The sequence below is a fragment of the Odontomachus brunneus genome, unplaced genomic scaffold (assembly GCF_010583005.1).
Source record: "Odontomachus brunneus isolate Ranch 3 - 2012 unplaced genomic scaffold, Obru_v1 Obru_scaffold_102, whole genome shotgun sequence".
Taxonomy (NCBI): domain Eukaryota; kingdom Metazoa; phylum Arthropoda; class Insecta; order Hymenoptera; family Formicidae; genus Odontomachus; species Odontomachus brunneus.
The window spans coordinates 176,098-184,321 of record NW_022639552.1 but is presented as its reverse complement, the minus strand read 5'-3'; the positions used below and the strand labels follow the sequence as shown (position 1 = coordinate 184,321).

Genomic DNA, 8,224 nt, shown 5'->3' with positions numbered 1-8,224 from the left:
ACGGAGGACAATTGTTTATTCTATTCAAACAAAAGAAGTTAGATTTAAGTGTATGTATTATTAGCAATCATCGCATAAATACTTTTTACTCTTTAGATATTTTTTCTTTTGGTGTACCCGTCGAATAAATATTTTTAGATGCCTTTTTCTTCGGTGTTCCTGCGACCGATTGAGCAAGTTTGTAAAATGAATGGAATTTCTGATCTAACAATCAAAGAAATAGCCATATAAAATTAATATGATATACGGCTTACTTTTTAACTGTTAATATTTACGTGATTTTGCCAAAATGCGTAATTTACGATCTAAGGTGGTAGGATTTCCGTTATCAAAAAAATGGAATATCGTACAACGACGCATGAGATCATTGCCCTGTTCGCGGCGAGCTGGCACGTTGGTCATAAGACGTCTTCTGCCAAAGACGCCTTCTGCCAAATCGTTCTTTCGCGAATATGATTGGCGGAGATGCAAAAAAGAGAAACCCTCATGAATAGTCGATGATATTAATAACATGCGAATGATCCCTTTATGTATTTCTCCGTACAATGACTCGATACTCTCTATCGAGAACTTATTAATGAGTTTTCATACTTTTTCTTGTCTTACTTGACGAGTGAATATCATGATTGTATCGATATGAATTTAATTTTGCACAACCACTAAACCAATATTCTATTGTTTTTGTTGCAGGTAAGTCTGCTTCAAAGAAACGTTTTTTGGTTTTTCGAATCCGTCGAGAGTGCGATTTCGTCGTATAAAGAATGTGGGTAGCGATCCATTGAAGGTAAACATTTACTTTTTCCCTTTATTTATTGACGAAAAACAAATCAAAGATTATGTCAAGACCAAACATAAAAGTCTGCGTGTGTAGACGACAGAGACAAATGAAATATAAATCAGAAATTTAAAATCAAAAAATTAAAAATAAATCACAAAAGAGAAGTAACGCGCACAATTTTTGAGAGTACGTATGATATTATGCACTAAGAGAAAAAATATCTAGAAATTAGTAAGTATTTATTTGATCGAGATGCTAACAGCAAATTTACTTAAATCTAAATTCTTGTATTTCAATAGAAAAATAATTGCTTCTATGAAAAATTAAGGTTTTCGTAAAGTTTTAAGTTTTAAAACGTTTTATTTGAAAAATATTTTATAACAGTATAAGTAAATATGTTGTTAGTACTCAGCAAACAAATATTGTTTGTGACTGTTCCTTAGATATTTTTCCTCTCGGTACAGAGTAATTATTCGTGAGTACAATATGCGATTAATAATATCGTACCGAATAAGCGCGTTAGAGTCTCGACTCAATGTTGTCAGAGAAGCCACTGGCTTTCTCATTGACAAAATATTTAATTAAATTTTTCACGCAGTTGCTTTGATTTTGACAATATTTTATTAACGCTGCCGCCGTAAAAGCCCGTAATATCAATCGGAAAGTACACTACAAGTAAACAGATAAAAATAACGTTTCAAAGAAAGTGCCATTAGGGTCGCATTGACTTCCTTTCAGACCCCCACTCTCGAATTGATCCTCTATCTCGCGTTATACGTTGCAATTTCTGCGCTTTTCTTCCTGTTGCGCACTTTTTTATTGCATTTTTCGGTTGCTCTGAGCTTTCACCGAGCGGCTATTTAGCGGCTCATAAGCGATAATCTCGGCGCAGTTATATTCACTAACGTTGAAAGCGAGTGCATTGGTCGCGTTGTGTACGTGGGAGTTGGCGTTATTTGGGTCACATCGACCGTTCTCTCTTTCCTTTTCTTCCTACTCCATCACCAGACACACGACCAGGCACACTCCTCTCTCGCTATTGTGTCTGCTTTTCTTTCTTTTCTTTTTTTTTTCATCTGCTATCCTGTCTCGTCTTCGTACGTGCATCTCGTGTGACGCGCACTTGCAAATTCGTAATTGGCGAAATGGAATTACGCGCGAGGAATTGGAAATGGCCGTTCAAAAGTATCGGTTTCTTGAAACATCCCTTGATACGCGCTCAGCGCTACGTCGAATGTTGTTAGAAAGCGTTAATGCTGAAACGACATTAACAAGTAACTGAAGTAAGCGATATAGAAACTAGATGAACTTAACGCAATTATTTCCGAATTTATTCGTGGCTATTCACGTTCACGGCTGTGACACGATGTTTGAACAATTTGACTAACATTAATTATGATTTGATATGAATCAATTATGATCTGAACGACTGTTCAGAAAGCATTGACTGATCGATAAAAACTACACAGTTGTCTAAAATAATTGGCAAATCACAATCTTTCAAAATTATTCGATCGTCATACACATAATGACGAATAATTTAATCGATTGATGAAATTAATTATTAATCAGTATATATGATCCATCAAATGAAAGTTTGATCAATAGTTAATCTCATAAACCGGTTAAATTATTCGTACGATTACATATGTGATTAATTCTAATTGTTAATTAGCCAATCATTTCAATGAGCAAGAATTTTCATCGGTCAACGCTTGAAAGCCGCTGAAAATCCACTACGAGTAATGAGAAATTAATGAACGAAACGGTCGTTTGCAAACGATTCTCAGAGAACGCGACGTAAGTCTGCGCGTTATCAGCGTATCGTTTATCGATACTCACTTTCAACATCAATATCTATGTCTATTTGTAATATCGGCGCCGATGTCAGATACTTTCCATCAGCAGATATCGCTGGCCATTCTCGGGCTTTACTTCGTACGCGGTATGAGGTCGCGCGTGCCGATCTCGCTCGGGCTTGAATCGTCGTCGTCGTCGTCGTCGTCGTGCGTTGTGAATGAATTCGTTATCTGAGAAAACGGTCGCGACCCGCCTCGCGCGGTGCTATGAACTGTGCTATGAACCGTGCTGTGCAGTGAGGTCATTCGTGTTGTCACGAGGCACAAAACGCGCAACGGAGAAGCGGGCGTTGCTTGATACATTACGCCGCGCGTATATTCTAATACGTGTCCCTTTCTCGACAGTTAGTCACAACGCCGCACGTAACCTTTTCCGCTTCCACGATTGTAGCGAAACTAAGCGTTTGTACACGGGAAAGAAATGTCTCGATAAAATTTGTCAGCTGCGCCGTGATCAGAGTGAAAATCTGCCTGATTCAATAGCAACATTATTGATACTAACGCATCACACATTGTTCCAGTAGCTTGACTATTAGTGTAATAATATTGCTGTTGAATCAACAAGCTTTACTTCAATTACGGCGCGCTTGACAATTCTATTGATTTAACGGCATTCTTTTTTTCCGTGTAAAATGGGAGCTCATGAGAGACATAAGCTCTCACAATGTCAAGATTCTGCGTCTTGAAAGAAAAAGTGTTCGGTATATATCTGCAGCTGTAATTGCAGGAAAACCACTTTTCTATATACACAGAACAATATTCTACTGCTAAGAAAAGTTTCCCTTTCTTTTTAAAAAAACCTTTACCTTTATATCTCTTCTTGACAATAGTAAAACATACTCTTCGCAAATTTGAGAAATGCTCGTATTCAAAAGAAGAACGTATCTTTCTCTTTATAAATATATTGATTTTGAGCGAAAATTGCACTTGAAGACGATACACCACTGCGGATTTATTCGACTGTTACACAGCAATTCGCGAGTTCCATCTGTTGTTTCGATTTTAAAAAGAAGCCTCATTCCGTGATTCTTGTCTGCCTCTATCGGTGTCCCTCACGAGAGATTACTCTCGTTCGTGACGCGCGAGATCGAACCGCACGCGCCTCCCTAGCGAGAGCGCGATTCAGTGTCGCCAGAAGCGGTCAACAACAATGTGTAACCGCTAAAAATACTCGTTTCCTTTCCGTTCACCGTAGTCCTCTCCATACGGCCTGTTCGTTCATGACTTTTCGTCGTCTTCTCCCGCGCCTCGCTGACGCGCGCGCCACCAGAAAACGTTCTGGACCATACAGCTGATTATTACGGCGACGAACTCGGAAAACCGCTTCGGAACTTTTTCTCGACCGGGGCGATTCGCGAGTTCACTTCTTGAGGACATCGCGAAACTCCGTCGCCAGCGAAAATCCCTAAGCAAGTGCGCATAAGAGAGAAATAAATTGTCAGCTCAATGGAGGAAAGAAGGTTCGGGAAGGTTAAACGATGGAGGACTCTTCTCAACTCAGCTGCGTTGTTTTAATGCCGCGGGCGAATATTTTCACTTCTAATTACTTACTTGAAATATTCGACGAAATTCGCGATCGGTTTTCCGACACAGCTAAACACGAGCGCCGTTTCTCGCCGACGACCATGTCGCCAAATATACATGTAATTATAGTCGTCGCGGTGAGACGTCATCTGCAATGGCGCTGTCGTCAAATACACGTGGAATCTTTAACGCGTACGCGTGACGTTATCGCGCGATTCATTCACGTCACGATGGGAGTATATGTACATCGAGATAAGGCGAATTACTAGCGGCACGCGTGGACCACGATAATGCTTCGCTCCTCGATACTCGAGTGCCTCCTTCACTGTGCGGCGCTCTGATCTACAGAATGTAGCGCAACCGATTGCGAGATGCCCCGAAATTCGAGTCGAGAATAATATGTATCAAGATCTTGTTCGAACGTGGGAAAAAATCTCAGTTCGTGCAACTGAATATAGACCAAACGAAAAATTCGCTAACGAGAAATAATATCTCTGTATTACGAGCATTCATGTACCTCAAAACTTGGTTGAAATAATTGAAAGCTATTGGCTGAGCAATAACCTCCTACAGGAATCTCTATTCCTACAACTAAGTTTTTAATTTGGTCGCTAAGTAATTAAGAAAATTAAGTTACACCAACATGTCTTCTACAGCTCATATCACCGAGAAGAAAATGTCCATATTCTACAATTTATCTCTTATTCTTTGCACTTCAATCTTCTTACTTGCACAGCAAGTCCTTGTGTCATTCTTCTTCCGTATACCTTTATTTTGCTTCCTAATCCTATCCGATAGCCAAACCTTTCCTCTTCATTTCTTGTATCTTCTTCTTCTACTCCCTGTGTATTTTTGTCTTTTACTACCACCTATTATACATTTTCTCTATTGATAATTTCCTCTGCATTACTTACACTATCCTGACTACCCGTTCCTTATGACGCCAAAACCTCTATTAACTTTGCGTTAGAAGGATTATCATCATCAGGTCGTTTCGAAAACGCACCCAACTATGTAAAATGTACTGTGTTTCATTGAAAACGGAAGAAATTGCAATTGTCGGATGAACGATATCGCAGATACGCGAAGGTACACACGTTGACTTGCCTAGCCATTGTTCTATCATTCGATCAACGATTTCCATAGCCAACGTAGGCAAGAGACTCAATTGTAGAAGCCTCTTTGAATCATCCAAGTACCCGGAAACGTTTTCTTTCATTTGTCGCACTCGCAGAACGCAATCTTGCGACACGCATAGGTCGAGTCATTCTCCCGTGATACTATAGATTTGCTAGGATTTTCAAGTTCGTTAGAATCGAGGTTACGAATCACTCGGGTGAGTTTAGAGAAGATTCGTGAATCACTCACAGTGAGTAACGACAAATCCGGTTCTCTTTCTCATGCCTTCATGTGTATCGTAAAAAAATCTCATCTTTAATCACTCGAATGATCTAGTCGGAAGAGAATTTCCGGCCCAGTGTTAAATCTCGAATGCTTTTCGAAAAGTCGACGATATCAAGTGAAAATAATCCACCATCTCGATCACGAATCAATTGAGGAACTTCTCGATAATGATTTCCGCCTACGACAGGTTCGGCGCGAATCGGACTTAATGCAAAAATAGCGGCAAATGCCAAAAACGAATGTGAAAGTGAAATTGTTAGTTATCGAGCAAAGTGTCGGGGAAACTTGCTGTCTCTAATCAGCGTATCGCAGTCGCGAATATACCGACACCTTGCACGCATATCATCGCGAGGCAAAAGTCATGTTGAATGCATGACAACTCAGAATGAAAAAACAAGCAAACCAACGCATACAGAGGCTGTTCCATTTTTTGCGCATCATTTTATGATAGCAGATTCTCTGAACAATTTAGTGATGATTTTGTCTTGACGAAAATGCCAAGAGAAGTATTTGTTTCTTGCAATTTGTAAATGTGCAATTTGTATCGTTGTGTATTCATATCACAGTCAAGTCTCAAATTAAAATTTCATCAAAGCAAGCTATTTGACTTAGCATAAAAGTTTAAAGTTCAAAATACTAGATGAGGAAAGAGCATACTTTGACAAAGTTTTGAGACACAGTTGCAGAGACAATTCCGTGAATATTTTTCATCTTGGAGACATGAAATTCTGTCGGCAATATACCTTATCCGGACTTATTATTTCCTATTTAGCGAAAACGACGAGTCGATCGAAAAACTTGACTCGAAATCTTTCTCGGCACGTTGAATAGTCTCAGTGAGAAAGTCAAATTATCATGAATCGCGCTCGCTCTAGTCGCCACGAGGACACGTGACGTCTATCGACGCGCGACCCGCAACGTCTACGTCACGCGTCACGTTACCTATCTACGTAGAAGCCGCGAACGCAGCCGAGGTCGTTTATCAAGAACAATAACTAGTGGCGTCCACGAGGAAATGAATTTCTGCGTGGTCGTCCGAACGTCAAACGAGTGTCGCCTCGCACGTCATCTCCGAGGACCGCGATGAGATATACGGATGACTCTAAAACGCCCCATCTTCGCTATACACAGAAAAAAAATTTTTTTTTTTTTTTTTTTTTTTTTTTCAAAAAAAAGCGATTACTCAGTTTACTTTCCTTCTTTTAAGTAACGGCTCTCCTCAACAAAGAATACCTTTAATAACTCTTCAAATATATTCATCGTAAATTTTGGAAAAGCTCATTATCATATGCACTCAAAAGAAAGATTTAATTATTTTTACAAGAATATTATATGAAACAAAAAAAGATGGCGCGACTCTATCAAGTAAACAAAACGAATTTCTGTTTCTTTTCAACGTAATACTCTTCATTGAAATGCTAAGCTTATTAGGATATAGAATATACATATTTTAAGTAAATATGAGATAATAATATAAACTTGTGAAATACTTGAGACATGTAACATTTACTTGAGTGCAGTACGTATTTTTCTGTGTATAGTTTTGAGACGAGGCAATATTTATTTTCATATTCTGTCCCTCTCTCACACAAAATTCAACTATATCGATTAAGGATTATTGCGTGTAAATCGATTCTCCAAGGTTACATAAAATAATTTTTTTCTAGACATAAAAAAGAACACGATGTTGTTATTTTTAATTTCTATACGGAGAGAATATTGTAGTAAAAATCAATTAAGATTATTTATTTATATAGATGTATTATTAAAATCATTTTTTATTTTTTACAGTTTTTTGTAAAACTGGACTATACTGACATTGTAGTAGAAATTTACATAGAAATAATAAGTTAGATAAATATATACTATATGTAAAAAGTATTCATATAGTTACTATAATTTTAGTAAAAGACCAAACGTGTATTTTTTAAAATAAATATTTAGTAATTTGGGTCATAATTTCTAGAATTACAAAATTTTGTTGTAATTTTTACTACATTTTCTCCATGTACATGATTAAAATCGAAATGATTATTTGTCAGAGTTATCATTGACCATTTATCAGTGATTTCTTTTAACATTTCGTCAGTTCTAACATCCTTCTTAGTATCATCTTTTTTTCGTATCTTTTCTCTTTGGAATGATAAGTAATCGAGCGATATATTCTCAGAGACTCGAAGAAAATGAATACGTTCCGTTTTACTTCGCTCAGCTCTCCGAACACGCGACTACGTTATCCATGCGCATATCCGCGAACGTTTCTCGACCTTTCGGGATCCAGTTTACGTCCATCGATCGTAAATAGCGTCCGTTGCTTCTTGTGCAGCAAGCTGCACCCACCAATGCAGCAAGTAATAATAATAACGACAACACGGCAGGTAGAGGTGTAAAGGAGCGGGACCGAAGGGAGGAGAGACACGCGTTTCTCCGATATGCGCGCGACAGTCGCGCCGGCAAAACGTAATTTCCCGTCCGCGCACGGTACACATCGTTGTCGTCGTCTTCGTCGTCGCGTTGTCGTCGTATTACGCCGCACTCACTCTCCACCCTGCCTGCCGTCCGCGCGCGGAGCACATACGAGAGAGCGTCGGTTACGTGTGCACCACGGCCGCTTTTACCGCGGCACGCACGCACGCACGCACGCACGCACGCACGCACG

At 39.0% G+C, this 8,224-nt stretch overlaps 1 protein-coding gene across 6 annotated transcripts in view; it reads left to right on the top strand.

Annotated features, from left to right (window-relative positions):
* LOC116848923 (serine/threonine-protein phosphatase 4 regulatory subunit 1-like) overlaps positions 1–8,224 on the top strand; it is a 183,521-nt gene that overhangs the window by 70,189 nt on the left and 105,108 nt on the right. The window lies entirely within an intron of this gene.